We start from the raw sequence: 20,694 nt of genomic DNA, 5'->3' as shown, positions 1-20,694 counted from the left end.
TTTCAGTGATAAAGGTATCCTTCTCTAATTACCAAAAACTGATATTGTATTTTATCAACTGTCTTTTCATTATCTATAATTATGATCATAAGGTTTTACCATTTGGTGTATTATATTCAACCCTTAGATAAACTATGTTTTTATATTTATTTTTAGCATGCTGCTGTAATTAATTGCTGGCTTTTCCCTTAGGATTTTAAAAGTTTATTTTCCTAGAAGAATATCATGTAGGTTCCTTTTCAAGTGCTGATTTTTGAGGTGTTTTCCCTCCTGGCCCTTACAATATCATCTTGAAAATTATAGAGAAAAATTTCTGACATTTTCTATGTTAAGAAATACTGCCTAGCAAGCATGAGGCCCTCAGTTCAAATACCAGTACCATCAAAGAAAGAAATACAATGCATAAAAAATAAAGAATCAGACCATGTATATTGTCTAGGAAGAGTTCCTAGAAATTATTCATTTCTTGCATTATCACTTCAAGTTTTTTCTAAGTCCATTCTGGCTACTTATAATTTCCAAGAAAATATTTATTTTGCTAAGATATTCCAATATTCTCATGGACTTTCCGGAATATTTTCCATAAAATATCTCCATTTGTTGCTATGCTTATGTTTTCAGTATATGTATTAATTATTCTCATTTTGCATTGAACTTGCCAGAATTTTGCTTGTTTATATTATAACTTAAGCAAAGAACAAGATCACTGATCTAGTTTTCAATTCTATTCTTTCTGTTTTCTGATTCATCAATAGTATATACATTTGTTAAGTCCTTACTTCTGTGGTCATTATTCTTGTTTCCTCTTGTTGTTTGTTTTGAGACAGGGTATCAAACTCATGATCCTCCTGCCTTAGCCTCCTGAGTGCTGGGATTATAGGCATGTGCCACCATGCCTGGCTATATTTTTTTCTTATCTTTATAACTCTTTTTTGGCATTACAGTGGTTGAACCTCACATTTGATAGGCAGGCACTCTACCTGCTTGAACAATGGCTCTGGCCCTATTTTTATAACTCTTGAATTGGCTAGTAGGCTTGTTTAATCATTCCCAGTTAATAATCACCAAAATCTGAGTTTATGATTTTTTTCTTGGACTATCATTCTGGCTATATGACAAGAAATGCAGACATATAGTAATCTCAATCTTATTTTCTAAATAGTTTACAATTACAATGTTAATTTTTCGATATCCCAGTAAAGTATTTCCTACAGCAAAAGAAGCAGAAGCTAAAATAGAACCATTCATAATACAGGGGTTTTGTTTTTGTTTTTGTTTTTTTGGCGGCACTGGGGTTTGAACTCAGTGCTTCATGCTTGCTAGGCAGGCACTCTTAGCACTTCAGCCACTCTGCCAGCACAATACAGGTTTTAATAGGCCACATGGATGAAAAGACAAAAGCTCAAATAACAAATATGAAACACTGCTATTAACTTGACTTCAAATATGAAAATGTCACAAATTACTTGTCACGTGGAAGGTACTAAAAACAAATTCATTATTAAGTAGTTTGATAGAACTCTCAATAAAATAGATGGAAAACAGCTAGATTCCAGGATTCTTATTTTTCAACATACTGTCTTTATTTTCTTACTATTTTCAAAACTATGTACAAATGAGATGTTTGTTCTGATGTACAAATTTTAAGTAGCAAATTTCCAAAGGATACATATCTGTGCAACTTGCTTCATAACTGCTCATTCAGCAATTTCACATATGTGAACTTAATAACTTGCTAGTAACCGTGGAAATGAAGACAAAGCAGTTTCAATCATTGTGAACTTGTTATTATTTACTTCCAAATGTTCGAAGTTTAGAGAGCATAAATAAAAAGTTTACACTACTGTCACTACGAGCAGTAGGGCACCCAGTATCCTGAGACAGGAAGGAGAAATTGATTTCTCCATGATTTTGTACTCTATAACACGATTGAAAAGTAGTTTCTGGGCACATAACTATTGATCTACTGCTTTGTGGTAAACAAAATATGAGGTCACACAAAATGAAAACACATGTTGTTCTTTTGACTCATATAAGATGCTTTTAAAGCTCACTAGAGTTGTAAAAGCATGTGGAGTTGGATAGGCTTCATTTACCTGCAATAAAGCAAAAGGTAAGGAGGATGGATGCCCCTTTTAAATTTGATCCTGATTATTCTGCTTCATTGTCACAAACAGGAGTGATTTTATTTTCTTTAAATTTCCTGTTAGTATTAAGATTCTTAGGGAGATAAAATATTTCTGTCTATTATGCCAAAAGATTCTATTTTAACTCAGTGGTTTTCAATCAGGATGACTTTTGTCTTTCTGGAGGACACTGGCAGTGTTTGGAGATGTTTTTGGCTGTCACAAATGGGTCACAGATGCGTGGAGGTTAGGGATGCTGATAAACATCCTATAAACTTTAGAAATATTATTTAGGCCTATATATGTAACTTTTTTCTTCTTCTAGTTGGAATAATGAAAATAACCTACAAAAGGAAGAAAAGGAGATAAAAGGAAACCATGTGTGTGTGTTTAAAAGTAAGCACACTATAAGATTGTAACATTTGTTCTATATCCTCTAATTACTACTCAAATAAGCTCATTTATCTTTTTATTCAGCTGGATAATAAGAAAGAATAATTTCCTGGTTATTGGAGTCCTAGGCAAATATGGGCTGGCAGTTCAATAGCCCATGATTAGGAAGTACTAGCACACTGGAAACCCACTGTCACAGAATGTCCTTCCTACCTTCCACTGTCCTTTTCCTTGTCATTTACACTGAAACCATTTCCACATTAAAATCTCCATTAGCACTCCAATGTGGATGTAAGTGAATCCAAACTCTTTGTCCTCTAAGACCTGAAGCAAGAGGTATCTATACTAATGCTCCCTTCCCCATTCTCCTCATCCCAGGTAGCCCCTGCAACTTGACCATGTGTGTGTTTGTTTTCACAGGATTTCCTGAAACTGAATCCTGGGAGATTGCATTTGCCTTAACCATCTAAGCCATTGTTCCAAATCTTTCTTATTATCATCACCCTTGAGAAACTTTTCTTTGCTTTTGTTGTACAGATTTATAATTGACTTGTCTAATCCACTAACTTTCATTTGCTCCTTTTCCTTTGTTCCCATGACATTTTGTTCATATATATGTATTCATCTATCGCCAACATGATTTACTTTTATGTACTACAAAACTATACATTTGGTTCATTGTTGTATTTCTCATAGTCCATGATTATTTCATAGTTTAAGAAAACTGAACTGATTAATTTGAACCACAAACTGGAATTCTAATAAGCTTGAGACCTTGGAAATGAAGTACGGTACCATGAAGTAAATTGTAATTTTATTTTTTACATTCCTAGTGAGAGCAAGACAATTTCCTTGATAAACAAGGAACCCTCGGCTTTGTAATTTTCCTTTAACTTAACCTCCCTAACTCATACCCTTTTTAAAAAGAGAAAATCATATGTAAGGATATTCAAAAAGCTCATCAAATTTTGTAGGTTAATCAATAGCCATAACCATTATGAACTTTGTCTTATTTTTCACAGGTTAATATTTTTGTTCTTCTGAGAAAGTTAATCACTACTGCTTGGAAATAAAAATTAATTCAGACAAACCAGATGGATGCAATTTTGCCAACTTTATATTCCTAAGGTAGGAATTTAAAAAGATAGCTCCTTAAATGGGAGGTATGGGTGTCTGTGTGCCTCATTTTGGGCATGAAGACTAATACTTTATAATGAATCTCATGTAGTAAAAGCAAGACTTTAGACATTTCTTCCTGTCTGTTCATCAGTTTTCACCATTGCTCAGGTACCTTAAACAAAAATTATGGAATGCCATTATTTGAGACCCAGTTCCTACACTAGGCCCAGTAAACCACACCAGACCAAAATGAAGTCACCCGGACTGGAGGTCATGGCTTAAGTGTACAGCACCTGCCCAGCAAGCAGGAGGCCTGAATTCAAACCCCAGTGTCACCAAAATGTAGTCATTCATGCTAACTGCCACATGACCAAATAATAACCTTAAGGAAGCAGATAAATTCCAAACAGAACAGCTATTCCTGAAAACAGAAGATTCTGGTCTATTTGGTTAAGCATACATAATAAGGAGGTTCCTTCTGCTTTAATCCTTCCAAAAAAAGTAACCTAGAGGAACTTGATGTTAACCAATCAGGTTTTTTTCTATTGCTCTTTTCCCTGTTTCTGTCTTCTAAAACCCACTGTTCTACTATTGTACAGTAGTAGTTTTTATGCTACTTTATAAAATGGAAATTGCCCCAATTCATGAATCACAAATAGAAGCCAATTAGATGTATAAATAAATTTGTTGTAGTTTGTCACAGGACAGTTTTAAGAGTTTTCTCATGGTTTTGGCAAGTCATGATATTTTTATGAGCTAACCTCACTATAACCATGTTTTATGGAGTGGTATTATCCATCCTCTGTTATATAATACTGCTGGTATCTAGTATCTAGTTAGAGGTTACCTAGTCATGTTTAGCCCTGTCTATAGGTACTTTCTTTGACAACCTCTACAAAGGTGGGCAGAAGGTATCAGGCCATGTAACTTTCAGGCTCTATGCTCTTATTTTCATAGGAGAATCTTAAACTACCCTCATTCTGGTTAATATAAAAGACATATGAATTAATATCTCCAAGTTTCTACTCTAGAGTTTTTGGCCAACAACAATGAACTTGAGCCCTCTACTGCCTGAATTTCATCAAAAGCCTTATAATATTTTTGTGGATTGCACAAAAGATGTGTACATGAGATGCCTTTTACTACAAATTAGAGATGCCAGATATATTGTTGTTTGCAGACACTTCTCCGTCTGGCACCCATAACAGACATTATTAATCTATTACAGAACTTTTTCTTCTGAATATGGACTTGGCCACAAAACTTCTCAACTCAGTTATTCAACCAGCTAATATGAATGAACAGGAACTGACATATGAATTGAAACATATTTGCTGTCATAGGAAAAGATGATCTAAATGCAACCTTGAATTAAGCCAGACCATTAAAGATCTGGGTACTCAGTCGAACTGGAAAGTTTGGACAGTTCATAAATTTGATTTAATACACTGTGTTTTGTGATTGTGACAACAGTTTACATTGAGGGGAATCTGTAGATAACTCCATATGACACTTATTTCCCACTTAAGTCAGAGAATCATCATCATGAGGAAATCAGAATTTCCCTCAGGACAAAAAATTAAGAAAAAGTATGTTTCTCAAAACCAAACAAAATCCTGTTTGTTTTTTTTTTTTGAACACTGTAAAACCTGAAGTAATTATATTTTCTTTTGCATTGACATTTAGAAGCTTAGAGTCAAATATGCTGCCCACCTTCAACAACTATTCAGGATCTGATGGTTTGCAATTGGCTGCCTTATTTATTCTCCCTCAGTGAATTGCCTCCTTTGGTTGTTTCAACTATTTCTTTTATACAATGTCACCTATTTTTTGCCAAGCTGTTTCAAAATATTTGTGGAAGATGAAGTATAACTAATGCTATAAAAATCCAAGCAGTAACTTTATAACTTTATACAGGGTAACTTATACAGCAGTAACTCACAGGTCCTAATTCCTGAGAGTTTATTTTTTATATTTTGTGTGTGTGGCACTGTGGTTTGAAAGAGCCTCACTCATGCTAGGCAGGTGCTCTACCACTTGAGCCACTCTGCCAGCCCTGTTTTGTGTTGGGTATTTTCCAGGTAGGGTCTTGCAAACTATTTGCTGGGGCTGGCTTTAAACTGTGATCCTCCTGATCTTGCCTCCTGAGTAGCTAGGATTTTAGGCCTGAGCCACAAATGCCAGGCTGAGTTTATTTTTTGAGGCAAAAAAAAGTATTGGGGGTTGAACTCAGGGCCTAGCACTTGTTAGGCAGGTGACTCTCCCACTTGAGTCACACCAGCAAGACAAAAACTTACTGAAGCATTTTCTATAAATGTTTATATAAATGATTTGAAACATTTTATATAAATGGGTTTTTAGGGCCAAGGGTGAACTTAATAAAATTGTTTGGTTGAAAACTGGTGCTCCTTTTAACAGAAGATTATCTTCAAGACAGAAATGGATGGAAGGTGGAGAGAAGGGAACTCAAACTTCATATGTGATCATTAAATTTTGGCTGCTTATGTAGAATTATATGTAGCAAATTGCTACAGGGTGGGGGGGGGAATTATGGTCCTCTGTACAAGTAAAAAGGGATATTTTCAATGGTAATTTATTCTGTAAGAGAGTGTAACAAGAGACTATGAAAGTGGCTTCCTCTGCTGCTGTCACATACTCCTAATTGGATCAACAGATCAGCACTTATTAAGTCCTTTTCTTACTATAAATTCGCTGACCACATCGTCTTTGAGATTCTCCTCATTTCTTGTCCCATCCAAACCCAGGTCGGGGGACTTCAGGCTGTAAGTTCCTTAAGGCTTGTCACTGGAACAAAGTACTCAATAAACTCATTTTTGAATGAATGAATGAACGGTGAGTGGAATGTGTACTTCACTTCCTCACTTTTTGCTTGTGGACTCAGAACTATAAATAGAGGGAGTAGAAAAGGGTAATGTCAGAGCAGGGGCTGCAAGTAAGGTCTAAGTGTGGTTTTGTCTTAACAGGCCCCGGACAGTATGAGGCGACTGAGTGCCTAGGAAAGTCATCCGAAGGACACATCAGGAAGTAGAGGAGTGTGTTTATTCCACACATCTGCCTAGTACTTAAAGTGTGCTGGGAGGCTGAAAGGAACACGGTGCCAGGTGGCCCCCCAGGTCGGGTTAGAGGTCATGAAATCTAGCAGGAAGGAACATGATTCCACCACTGGCCCACCAGTTGTCTTCTACCGGGTTTCTGCTCATCAACTGGTGGTGCTTAGACCTGGGGAAAACGTGAAGAAAGTCATTTTTTTAGAGGAGGATCAGGAATCCACCGGTTAATTTCACTCTATAAATACCACTGACTTATAGCGCTAGGACGAGTTTTTTAAGGAAACAGGCTCCCTCTAGGAAAGAACTGGATCCTGGCGGGAAAGGTGTGGTCGAATGGAACCGAAAGTGGGTGGCCTGGGAACCTTGAACGCAGCCAGGACGTAATACAGGGAAATGTGCATGCGTGACCACTGCAAATCCCGTGAGGACCGCCAGAAGAAGCCAGGACGGAGGGTGTATAATGCAGGAGGGAGGAGATATGACACGAATATAAAATGCCTGGCCTGGCCGGAGAGGAACCACCTACGCACCGTGGGAACGGAACCGTCAGTGAGGGCTAGCTGGACTGCCCAGAGGAAGGGGCGTGACCTGAATCAGAATTTAGCCCGAGCGGGAGAGGTGTGGCGAAGGCGGTAGAACCCTGAGCGGCGGTCCCAAGCGAAGGGCAAGAGTTTATCTAAAGTATAGAACAGGGACGAGGGCAAAATAGAGGGTCTTCGAGTGGGCAAGGTGAGCGTGACCGAGTAATCACAGGATGTGAACTATGCTCAGTAACGTGGACTGACCGCAGTTTGGAGGCGTGGCCGTAGATGCAGGCAAGCCACGGGGTACCGTTAGGGAGGGTTAATGGCGTAAACCGGAAGGACATGACGTGACGGAGCGCAGCCCTATGTGTGGGCGTGGCCTTCCTGCTGTCGTGCTTAAGAAAGATGGAGAAAGTGGAGGGCCGAGGCGTAGGTAGTTAAGCGCGCGGGCGAATGGCCGTGACGGGAGCCCAGTGATGGCCGTAGACAAGTAGCCATGGTGGAAAGCAAGTGCAGACTCGGGCACGGATGTGGGCGTGGCCAGGGCGGGACTTCCGGCTTTACGGGGACTGGAAGTGGACCCGACGGGCGCGTGACCTTGATTAGCGAAGTGACGTTTCCTAGCGTAGGTGGCGTGGCGAACGGCAAGGGGGCGTAGCCAAGATGGCCGCGCACGCTGGAACCTCGGGTCCCGGGAGCTAACAAAAGAGTTTCGGTTCCGGTAAGGGCAGGCAAAGACGTGGAGGGTGAACAGCAGTGCAGCGTCGCCTGCCAGAGAGGACAGGGACTACCCTATGCCTGCCCCACATATACCACCACGCATCACAATTGGCCCTGGAGCCGGGGAAGCTGCTGGTCCGCGAGTATGGCCAGGATCCTGGCAGGGCTGTTCCAAGGGAAGGGGGTGGAAGGCGGCGGCGGCGAATGACCCCTTTCCACTCTAACGCTCTTTCTTATAAAGGGTTACCAGACACCCTGTTAGAGAGTCCCGTCCATTTAAAGATAAAACAGATGTACCAGGAACTTGGCGGGTAAGGAGATTGCAGTTCTAGAAACCGAAACACAGCGAGCTGGAACTCCCTCAGGTCTGTATTATTGATCTTCCCTTATTGTGCTGTTAATATAGACAAATTCACAATCATTTCCGATCTAGGGAACCAACATCACAGTTGTGCCCTGAGCCTTTTGCACTCATAGGTTCCTTCTATCGTTTTTCTTTTATGCCCCACTCCAGAGCTGGAGGAGACGAACCTCTAAAATACAGTTATCGGTGGCTGCGATTTGAGCAATCAATATTAGAAGCTACTGCTCTGAGACTACTGATAACTCATTACTGTTAATATCAGTGTGATTCTGCCCCATTAGTTTTTTCCGGAAAAGCTTGACAGATACTTAAGAGTTAATGAAGGTGTGTACACCTTAACTGGGATAGAATTTGTTCTGTGCCAGCCACTGAAGACCACATTGCTTTCCTTTACTGCCTTTCTCCACTTGGATTTCAAAGTCTTGATGGTAGGTGGAGACCAGTCAGAAATCTCTGGAGAGAAATGCAGCCTTATGCATTTCTCAGAGAAGTAACTTCACAGCCTGAATGAGAGCCCGAAGTGAACCAAAGTTCATCCCCACTCACCCTCTCTGTCCTTCGATATTTTGGAAATAATCTTTCTAGGGTTTTCCTCAGATAGTTTATGTTTTGTTTGGTTTGGTAATACTAGGGTTGTGAAATCAGAGCCTCACACTTGCTGGGCAGGCACTCTACTCCGTGAGCCATTCCACCAGCTTCCTCAGATATTTTAAAGTCAGAATTTTTGGGGTTTGTCAACAAAGGCACAATTCTCTGCATCTTTACACACCTATCTTGTTCCTCCTGTAGTCAGGCAAAAGACTACTAATGCTAACAGTTGGAATGCAATTGACTAAGGCATTTAGTTGCAGTGCACAAGTCTGGTAAAAGAAATGCATTTTGAAACCTTTACCCCAGATTGGGCTCATGCCCTCAGGGAAGAAGTGGGTGAGAGCTTTCTTAAATGACAACTTAATCTCCAGTTAGGTGTCAGGTAATTGAAGGTGGCTGGCTTTTTTTTTTTTCCCTAAAGGCTGATTTCTTTCAAAATCAGGAGGTGGGAAAATGAAGGGCCAGTGTGATGACAATCAAGGATTTTTCGTATAGTTGTAATTTTTTATCCATATTTTTTGGCCATCTGTTGAATAAGTAAAAGTGGTTTAATCAGACGGCTTAAGTTGTAAGGCTTTTAATGAATGTATGATTTGTGAATGATTTTTTTAAAGTTTTAGAATATTTTTCACACATTTCTAACTCTGAAAAACAAATGGAAAAGGTTAGTAAAATCCAAGCTATACAAAAGTATAAAGTGGTAGCAAAAGACAAGCTTAGCTCCTATGGGGCCCATCCAGCCACAGTTCAATCATTGTTGAAATGGAGCTTTTGAGATGTAGATGATCTGTTGTTTTATTCTCACTGTATTTTTATGCATTTAAAGTTTCCACTAATAATAAGTTAAGAGGGGGAAAAAAAGCAGGCGTCTATATTTAGATAACCCATGGTGTATTGCTTTTTAAACCTGCTCAGTGAACTCAGGTAATGAACATATTTAAAAAAAAAAACAGGTGCAGGCCAGATTCTTATGGCTCACACCTGTAATCATAGCTGCTCGGGAGGCAGGAAACAGGAGGATCAAGGTTCAAAGGCAGCCCAGGCAAATAGTTCACTAGACCTTGTTTCAAAAATACTCAATACACGTACACACAAAAAAAGGCTGATGGAGTGGCTCAAGTGGTAGAGCACCTTCTTAGCAATCGTGAGGCCATGAGTTCAGTACCTCAAAAAAAAAAACCAAAAAAACAGATGCTCTTATATGGCTCCAGCTAATAATAATACAAGATAATGTAGTGAAAGGTTTTTAGCAGTCTGTCTTTTAAATGCTGAGCCAAAGGGGACCAGGAACTAGAGAAAAGGTTAGTTCAGAAGAATTAATTTACAAGGTAACACACATGTACAGGAAATCAATGCGAGTCAATTCCCTGTATAGTTATCCTTATCTCAACTAGCAAAAACCCTTGGTCCTTCCTATTATTGCTTATACTCTTTCTTCAACAAAATTGAGATAAGGGCAAAATAGTTTCTGCCTGGTGGGGGGGAGGGATGACCCAAACATTGTATGCACATATGAATAAAAGAAAAAAAGTTAGTACTGACATAATCAATGTTAAAATATATTCCTTAACCATGAAAAAAAAATGCTGAGCCAAATTTACTTGACTTAAGATGATTCCTTATCTCCTTGGACATTTTAACATACACATTCTCTTAAAAAGTATATATACACAAACATATATAAAACTAAACAAAATGTTTTTAATAGTGGCTTGAGAATTTCAAACACCTTTTGAGCAATGCATCCATACTTTAGATATCACTGGTAGTTATGAATTGAATTGTGCCCCACCCCCTCCTTGAACTCATTAGAATGGACCTTATGAAGAGACTGGGTCCTTAAATAAGTAATCAAGTTGAAATGAGGTCATTAGGGTGATCCCTATTCCAATATGTCTAGTATCCTTAATTAAAGGGGAAAATTTGGACACAAATGCAGTGAGAATGCTATGTGAAGATTAGAGTTAACACTGCCACAAGCCAAGGAACTACCAGTAGCAAAGTGTAGTGAGGTTCTCCAGAGAAACAATGGGAGGAGGGGTAGAAAGATTTATTTTAAGGAATTGGCTCCATGAGTAGAGGTTGGCAAATCTGAAACCTGCAGGTTGACATTGTAGCTCAAGTCCAGAGTTCAGCCTGGAGATAGAATTTCCTCATTGTCAGGGGACCTCAGTCTTTTTTCACTTAATTCAACTAATTGGTTGAAGCCCACCCACATGGAGGATAATCTGCTTTACTCAAAGTCTACTGATTTAAATGTTAACTGGAAAATAACCTTCACGAGGGCCTTTAGACTGGTATTTTACCAAAATATTTGGCTACTGTGGCCTAGGGAAATCAACACATAACATTAACCAAAAAAAGAGGTATGGGACAGGTTCTCCGCAGCCCTTTGAAGGAGCCGACCCTGCTGATGCCTTGGATCTCAGACTTAGCCTCCAGAACCATAAGAATAAAATGCTATTGTTTAAGCCAACCAGTCTATAGTATTTTATTACAAACTAATACACTAGCCTAAAGACTCTGGGTAGGGAGTTAGATCTAGAGGTGTGGAGCTTTCATGGGATTCCCTGACTTCCTACCAGTCCCCTTTAATGTGACAGTGATTTTATAATACAGGGGTGATTTTTCCCTCCTTGTACTTAAGTGAGCCTTTGCTCTAGCTCAGAGGGAGCAGGGACAAGGACAGCTGTACAGAGAAGAGCCAGTTCACCGCCAGCTCAGAGCAGGATATGCTGAAGAGAGGAGGATGAAAGCATCATATCTGCCTCCTTGCTTTGCATTGCTGGAGATCATGATGGGGAGTTTTTTTATCTTACTCTCTTAAAAAGGTAGTATGAAGAAATAGAATTCATATAGATAAATTTTTTCCAGCAGATATATAGAAAAGCAACCATAAACCACTTAAGTAAATATTGGATGTATAAGTGGAAGTACCATGGTTTCTTTTGCTGTTTTGTTGTTCAGTGTTTTGACTATTGCCAAACATATACAACAGCATAAATAATATGCTGTTAAAAACTAAAAAAAAAAAAAAAAGAAACAGTTCAAGTCTATAAGTGAAATATGCTAGTGCCCCTCAGCTTCTGCTTTTTTTTTTTAAAGTTTCTGTTTTTGTGTTCTTTACTACCCACGCCAGCCCTCAGCATGGCCACACTCCTTTTGGCAGGAGAAGGCATAATCTGAGGAGGCAAGAACATCCTGCTATGAACTGGTTTTCTGTGCTTTTCTGGAGGCTCCTGAGAGGAGAAATTATGCTCCTAGAAGGTAGAATTCAAACCTTCACCTATGCATCACAGTACTCAACACTGCCTGGAGCAAAGGAAATGGCTATAAGTGTTTGAATGAGAATGGATACTGACAGAGTTCCTGTCTCTGAACCTAGGTTAGGTTCATACTTTGATAGGTTCCTCTTTGAGATCAGGCAGGAGTTTGTGGATCCTTCAGATCTTACAAGGAGAGATCTGAGACTCTACCCTTAAAAGCTAAGCACCCACTGCAAGTGTGAGCTTCCAGTCTGAATGTTGTCCTACTTAGACATTTCTACATGATTTTCAATCTCTGTCACGCATAGCTTGCCCTCCTCCAGGTTTTTAGGTCCTGCAAGTTACCTGGCAACTGACTGAGATTTCAAGTTAGAGATGGTAGTGATGAATCAACTGAGGGTGATTCTTCAAGCGTCTCCATGCAAATTGCTGTGGAGAAGGTTCCAGGTTCCAAGGTCTGTGCCAGTGAGGCCCTGCAGTCTCTATGCCTGCACTTACGGAACCGGGAACCGAGCCTGTGAGTATTCTATTTCCCTAAAGAGCTAAAAGGCTTGTTGAGTTTCTGACACTCGTGTGTTAAGCATGTACAGATATGGTGTCATTGACATTCCAGTATGGGATTATATGCCTAAGAACTGAGCATGACTGTTTCTCCATTGACCCATTAAAGTAAATGTGGAAAGTCCTTTCTTGATAAGTTTTAGTATGCTAAAATGATGCCATGCAGAAACTGGGCAAGATGTCCAGTTTCAAAGATCTTGGAATCTTCTATCTATCATTTCTTGTTAACAATTGTCTTTTTATTAAGATTGGTCCACTTCAAAATATTTCTTTGAATGTTAACTTTCCGGAAGTGGTGTATTAATTCTGTATGTAGTTTGATATATTCCATTCTGAGTTAATTCTGCTGATCAACTTGATGTGTGTGCTCTGCTGTAAACACGGGAGATCAAGTGAGGCAGCAGATGATCTTCCTCAAATCTCCCATTCCTTCTGGGAAATACAAGTTCTGTCCACATCATGATGTAGGGATTCTCCATCTGAGGTGGGTCATGCTGGGCTGTGAGGCTCTCCTGACCGCTGTGCATGTTGAATGGTATTCTGACCTCTACCAGTAGCACCCTCACCCAAATGTCTCTCAAGACATTTCCGAATCTCCCCGGGGGGTGGCAGCATGGCCCTGGTAGTGATGGTGGAGAGATGAATTTAATGAAATGGCTAAGTACATCTCTTAAATAGCTATTTAACATATTTCCAGTATCTACAGAGAATTAAAATCATTTTCAAATACTGCCTTGCTTTAAGAATCCAAGTTCTCAACTTTCCCCCTTTTGAGTTCTCTCTCTCTCCTGTCTACCTATATGCACATAAAAAAGGATTTTTTGATACCATTAGCAATGCTAATCTAGCTAAACCCACCTTGAAACTGCTTCATGAATATATTTTTATTGTAAGTTTATTTTACTTTCTCCAACATTGCCTGTGCTCTTGATGCACGGATGACATGCGCAGGAATTTCAGATTCTCAGGGTTCTTGAGCCTGCTCTGAGAATGAAAGCACAGGCAGACTCCAACAGCAGAGGTCGGAAAGATTTTTATTTGCAGACAATTTAGTTGGAGAAAAGAGAAGAGACAGACTGCATATTGGAGAATGCAGGGGGACCCGGAAACCGGTGATCCCGTAGGTCAGGGTGAGGAGTGGGTTTTATAGCCTAGTTTGCATTGCCTGAGGGTGGAGATGCCTTTCAAATGCAAACAGGCATTTCCTAGGGAGGAGAAGTGTCTCCTTGACCACTTATCACCCTTCTGGGACCTCCTGCAGTCTGTCCTTCAGTCCTTCATTCCCCCCCTCTCAATGGTAGCCCTAACTGCTGTTAGGGATAGGGACGACGAAGTCTGTTCAGTAACTGCTTCCTGCAGCGTCAGGGCTGACCATGAGAGGGGTTGTCGTTTTCATCTCCACCAGAGGCATTTGTAGTTTGATGGATTCTAGGCAAGAAGAAACAAACTTGACAAGTAAGTTTAAAATGCAAGGCCCAAACACAAGCAAGAGGACAAGGGCAACTATAGGCCCCAGAAAGGGTAGGAACCAAGTCCTGGAGGGGAGCCAGGATTTTATTTGGTTCCATACCTGAGTAGAAACCTGAGTCTCAAGAGATTGCTCCCAGAGCCATTTAGCCTGTTGGAGAATGTAATCTGCACGTTCCTCTACAATGCCTGAAGTGTTTATATATGTGCAACAGGAGGTATTGGCAATGGCACATACCCCCCCTTGTTTAGCCAAAAGAAAATCTAGGGCCAGGCAGTGGTCCATTACCATACAGGCAAGAGACGACAAAGACCTTTGCATGTCCTTAATGGCAAGGCCTTCCTGGTCTGAGGTGTCCTCTACCACTTCGGTTAGGTTTTTTGCGGTTACATGATTGGCAATTACCCCATAGCTGATTCCAGCAAGGGCTGCAACTAATGCTGCTATACCTAAAACCATTAAAGTAACCTCCCTTTTATACCTATGGGAAGCTGTTCATCTTGTAGTTAGCATTTCTCTTTTCTTCCAAATGGCTGCATGAGCATGCAGGATCAGGAAGGCATACTTAGAATCTGTATAGATGTTTACTTTCTGTTCTTTTGACAGTCTTAAGGCTTCTGTTAGGGCCACTAATTCTGCCAGTTGAGCACTTATATTAGGAAGAGGACCTGATTTGAGGGTGCCAAATTCTGTCACCACTGCAAACCCTGCATGTCTGACACCATTCTTGACAAAGGAACTGCCATCAGTGTATAATTCTAGATCTGGGTTTTTTTAAGGGCTGATCAGTTAATTCAGGTCATAAGTACCTCCTCACACGAGTGCTCAGGATTTCCCTCTGCCTCTGGTAGAAGGGATACAGGATTTAGGCTCTGACAGGTCCTTAAAGTTATTTCTGTCCCTCCCAGAAGCTGGGCCTGATACTTAAGTAGACGGCTGTCAGATAGCCAAAGTTCTCCTTTTGAGTTTAAAATTCCCCCTAGGTCGTGTGAGGTATAAACCGTTAGGGGGTGGTTTAGGATAAGTTTCTGAGCTTCAAGCACTAGAAGGCTTACTGTAGCATTGCTCTGAGGCATCCTGGTCATCCCTTGGCTACCTGATCTAACTCTTTGCTTAAGTAACCTACTGGCTGGGGAGTGATGCCCCGGAGCTGAGTCACCACGCCCAAGGCCAGTCCTCCCTTTTCATAGACATATAATTGAAACTTGTCTTGTACTGGGAGACCCAGGGCAGGAGCTGTCATAAGAGCCTTCTTTAACTTGTGGAATGTATTTTCTGACTTGTCATCCCACTTAATAAAGGGCTGGGTATCCTTCTGTGCTTCCTTAAGGATTTGCTATAAGGGCCTGGCTAGATCTGCATATCCCAGGATCCAAATTCTACAGTATCCTGTGACCCCCAAAAAGGCCCTGAATTGTTTTAGAGTTTTAGGTAGAGGAAACATCAGGATTGGATGGATTCTGTCTTCTCCTAGAGATCTCATTTCTTTCTCCAGGACAAGACCTAAATATGTAACCCTAGACTGACGCAATTGGGCTTTTTCTTTAGAGATCTTATAACCTCTATCTGCTAAGAAGTTTAGTAAGGACTCAGTGGCTCGTGAAATGACAAGCTCATTTGGTCCACAGAGCAGGAGGTCATCTACATATTGTAGCAGAGTAGCTTGTGGGTATTGCCATTCTGCCAAGTCTTGGGTTAGAGCTAACCCAAAGAGGTGGGGGCTGTCTCTGAATCCCTGGGGGAGGACAGTCCCCAAGTGACCTGCCCAGACTTTCTTGTGGGGTCCTCAAAGGCAAAGATAGGTTGACTTTTAGGGTGTAAGGGAATGCAAAAGAAGGCATCTTTTAAATCCAGGACAGAGTAGTAAGTAGTACCCTGAGGTATTTGGGCTAAAGGCATATAGGGATTTGGAACTACAGGAGAGGCACTACTGCTTTGTTGATCAGGCAGAGATCCTGGACTAGCCTCCATTTGTTAGGTCCCTTCCTGACACCAAGAATAGGAGTATTATATGGGCTGTAGCATTCTTTTAGCAGTCCCTGTCTCTTTAAGTCTTTGATTATGGGAATTAGCCCCTCCTTAACTTCTGGCTTTAAAGGATATTGTTTTTGATGGGGAAACCAGGAGGGGTCCTCGAGATGAATTAGGACTGGGGCAGCTGTTTGTGCCCATCCCACAGTGTGTCCATCCGTCCACACCGTGGGGTCTACTTGTTCCTCTATTAGGGGCAAGCAAAAGTACTCTCCTGGGGGTAAAAGAAGCTGTACCCCCAATTTGGATAGAAGGTTTTGCCCTAGCAGAAGAGTAGGGGTTTCTGGGACAATTAAAAAGGAGTGACAGAAATGGAAATCTTCCCAGGAGCAGGCTAAAGGCTGAGTGACATAACGTTCTAGAGGCTGGCCTGATATGCCTCGAACAGTAATTTTCTTGGAGGACCTGGGTCCAGGAGAGAAAGGAATAGTTGAGATGCTGGCTCCAGTATCGATAAGGAGGCTGACCTTGTGTTTAATATGGGGCTCTTCTGCTTTTACAGTGGTTACAGAAGCCTGTATGGGAGGCCCCGGGACCCGTCACTGGGTGGGAGGCTCTGACATCGGTTCCCCTGAGAACCGGGGACAGTGTGCCTTCCAATGTTTTTCCCAAAAAATGGGGCAGGGTCCCGGAGGTAGCTTTCTCCGGGGGCACTCCCTCCTAAAATGGCCGGCCTGTCCACATTGAAAGCATGTCCTTGGGTTTGGACTTCACCCCAGGGGAGCCTCTGAGCGCTGTGATCAGAGCCTCCTGCCGCTTATCCTTTCTCTTTTCCCTTTCCAGGTCCTTCCTTTCTTTTTCTAAGTCCCTGTTATAGTATACAGACGTAGCTACACGGACCAATTGGTCCAGATCTCTGCACCCTTCAGCCACCAATTTCTGAAGCTTTTTACGGATATCTGGTGCTGACTGTGTTAGAAATTTATCTTTTAGGACAATTTCCTCTTCCTGTGACTCTGGTATAATGTTGGTATGCTTTTATAAACATCCTTAAGTCTCTGTAGGAAAGCTACTGGAGTTTCTAAGGGTCCTTGCTGTACAGCTGTGACTTGGGATTAATTAAGAGGTTTTACCTTGGCTCTTCTTAGTCTTTTAAGAATGCAGTGGATGAGGTGGCTCTGTGGCGCAATGGATAGCGCATTGGACTTCTAGTGACGAAGAATGCAGTGGATGAAATGGTTACGGCTCTATTCATCCTTGTCATTTTCAGGGTCCCACTTAGGGTCATACCTAGGCACTGCCTGATCTCCTGTTGGAATTGGGAATCGAGGCTCCCTTCTAGGTATCCAATGTCTTTGTCTTTCTTCTCCCTCCCCCTCCTCCTCCTGTGAGGGCCCAGTAGGAGACAGGCCTGTAGGGCCGCTTTTATCTAAGTAATAATTGTCTCCAGCTGTGACTGCCTGATCTAGAACCCGCTGTTTCTCCAGAGAAGTGAGGGTCTGAGATAGCAATAGCATTACATCTTTCCAGCTCAGTTCAAAGTTTTGGCTGACTTCTCTAAATGCCTGGATGTACTGATCTGGATTTTCTGTGTAATTTCCTAAATCCTTTTTATTTCTTTAAGTTCACTCACTCTAAAAGGAACAGGAGCCCTGTCCCCTCCGGGAATTAACTGGAGGGGGTAGAGTCCTGTGGGACAGCGTCTAGTGTGTGAGGTGGCTGGGTAAGGCGGAAGAGGGGGAGCTGATGGAGCAGTAGATGGGTTTTTTTTTTTTTCTCAAGGGAGTTTGGGGGCTTTTTGCAAAGGGTTACCATGGTCTGGGTATCTAGCCTGCATTTGTTTAGCCATTCTGAGTGGTCTCTTAGGAAAAAAAACAATTGAACGTATGGAACTTTGGTCCACTTTCCCTCCTTTTTACAGAACATATCTAATTGAAGAATGGTATTATAATTAATGCTGCCTCCTCCTGGCCATCTTTCCTCATTTCCCAGAGGATACTGTGGCCAAGCCTGGGTGCAGTAAAACTTGAGTTAATAAGTAGGCAAGGGAGGATCCTTCCTGGATCCTTGAGGCTTGATTTCCCATCTAAAAAGGGAAACGGGAAAATTGGTCACCTTAACAGAGGTTTCTCCTTTTATCTAAGCGTCCCCAGATGAGGAGAAACTCTAGTGGGAGAGGGCGTCCTGCTCTCCCTTGCTCCTTCCACTGCCACTCATGGGTAGAGTCGTGGAGGATTTACAGATAGGTATCTCAGTTGCACCCACCCCCCTGAGATGATCTTTGACCAATCTCTCATCTATTTTGACTTGCCTGTTTGCCCTGCGACCCAAGTAGGCCTAGTTCTCCTCTATCAGCTGAATGCTTGTAATTAAAAAGTAACTCTATCAAAGTAACCAAGAGGGCTTGCATGGCCAGAAGGAGGACCCCTTTAGAGGCATGGATGGGGACTCTTGATGAAGTAGACTTTTGTTCCCCTATATATCCTGTGAGGCATATATGCTTTCTATGAAAGGAGAGAGAGCATCTGGAGGCTTTTGCTCTGATAAGGAGCAAAAAACAGAGACCTGAGGTTTTGGCCTTTTAACTGTTTTTTTTTTTCCTTTCCCTGAGGGCAGGCTGTGGAACCCGTTTAACTAATCTGATGCTTGACAAAGACAGTTAAACCTAAATTGGAGACTAGCACTTTCTGATGCCTGTAGGGATTTTTCCTAAACTCCCTGAAGAAAGAAGCTCACTGCTATTTACAGCAAAGGCGGGGAGGGGGACACTCATCCTGAACTGCCTGGGAAAGGGGAAGGAGAGGCTGAGGGTTGAGGAAAAAGAGAGTTTCCAGGCTCAATGCATGAGGGATTATTGATCATCCCTGCTGTCCAGGTCAATCCCGCCCAAAGGCAGTACTGGAGCACTGGAAGCAAGAGGTAACCTCCACTCTCGCGCCTCGGAAACCATGAAGAAAGCATGAGAGATCTGATTGTTTGCCGCGGACATAGCTGGAGAGGTCCAAGACTTAACCACCTTTGGGGCCTCAGGACGGGTCAGGAAGTTGCGTCTCCAGCCTTTGGGTGACACCGGGGAGTGCCCTGGCCAGAACACCTTTTGTGGCTTGAAGACAAACTTTCCTTTCCACCGGCTGTTTTCGGACCTCCCCTTAAGCTGGTCAGATCTTGAAAGAGAGTGTTAGCCTTTAAGGAGAGGAAAAAAGAAAAAGCCTTGGTGCACTTTAGTCGAGTTCTGCCCATGTAGCATTGGCAGTGCAGTACAAACCCCTGCCCGGCCTAAGTTTCCTCAGATTGCCTGCTGTACTGCTGTAGTGGGCTCAGACCTTTTCCTCAGTTTCCCAAGGAAGAAACCCTCCTTAACAAGACAGAGAGAGAGGGAGAAAAGGTCGACCTGAGAGTTCCACCGTAGCTAGGCCGTGGTGGGGGGTCTCTCCTGGAAAACAGACTCCACTGGAGTGCCGGACGCTCACGGTCACATTCCTAGGCAGTCTTTTCCAGTTTGGCACAACCTATACCGACCTCAGGTGAAAGCTGGTCCCTTCGTGCGTCGCCAAATATGATGCACGGATGACACGCGCAGGAATTTCAGATGCTCAGGGTTCTTGAGCCTGCTCTGAGAATGAAAGCACAGGCAGACTCCAACAGCAGAGGTCGGAAAGATTTTATTTGCAGAGAATTTAGTTGGAGAAAAGAGAAGAGAAAGACTGCATATTGGAGAATGGAGGGGGACCCGGAAACCGGTGATCCCGTAGGTCAGGGTGGTGAGTGGGTTTTATAGCCTAGTTTGCATTGCCTGAGGGTGGAGATGCCTTTCAAATGCAAACAGGCATTTCCTAGGGAGGAGAAGTGTCTCCTTGACCACTTATCGCCCTTTTGGGACCTCCCGCAGTCGGTCCTTCAGTCTTCACTCTCATTGCAATGAATTGGCCAGGATCATAATAAATTTCTAATGCCTGCATATGCCAGCATCTTGCCTAGGCTGGTTTATTCAGAACACTGTCACTTTGTGGTCTCAGGCTTAAAATGAGGAAAAAAATAGTCTTGCTTATCTAGTTACTAATGTTTTGTGTGAGTAGGATTTTTTTTCCTTGATTTTTTTTATGTTGGTTTTATTTACGGAAGTTGAAAATTAAAGGTCTAGAATCAGTATGCTTATGTCCTTAGAATAGATTGCTGCTTTTTAGTGCCCACAAAGACAAAATAATAGTAGTGGCCTGAGGAGGTGGGGCTTCACTTGACTAATTTCCCACATTGTATGACATGTTCTTGTTTCTAAATTGGTAGAAAAAAACAGGGCACAGTCACAGTTTATTTGGCTTTTGGCATGTTACACTGTCCTGACCTGTTTTCACTCAGGAGAATATTCTGCTCCAATGAACGTTTCCTCTTCTGATATCCTATCCCTCACCTGCTTAATTGTGAAGACAATATTCATTGTCTGTAGCAGCCCAGTAGCCCAAAAAGAAAGGCTGAGTGTACACTTGTGACCAAGAAAAGCCCAAGCTCTTTGAGGGTTTAGA

At 41.9% G+C, this 20,694-nt stretch overlaps 1 protein-coding gene across 4 annotated transcripts in view; it reads left to right on the top strand.

Moving 5' to 3' along the window:
• The first annotated feature begins 7,322 nt into the window (after positions 1 to 7,322).
• The window catches only part of Ca5b (carbonic anhydrase 5B), a 99,674-nt gene continuing 86,302 nt past the window's right edge, over positions 7,323 to 20,694 (top strand). The window contains exon 1 of one of the 4 annotated variants that reach the window (XM_074063934.1): positions 7,323 to 7,438. The gene's annotated coding sequence lies outside the window, so the exon portion shown is untranslated. Of the gene's footprint in view, positions 7,439 to 7,846; positions 7,955 to 8,194; positions 8,319 to 12,044; positions 12,692 to 20,694 lie in introns of those variants that run through there. The other 3 variants (XM_074063931.1, XM_074063933.1, XM_074063932.1) reach the window with 3 other exon arrangements.

Source organism: Castor canadensis, chromosome X (genome assembly GCF_047511655.1).
Source record: "Castor canadensis chromosome X, mCasCan1.hap1v2, whole genome shotgun sequence".
Classification (NCBI taxonomy): Eukaryota; Metazoa; Chordata; class Mammalia; order Rodentia; family Castoridae; genus Castor; species Castor canadensis.
The sequence above is the reverse complement of the archived record's forward strand: the minus strand, read 5'-3'. Positions and strand labels throughout refer to the sequence as shown.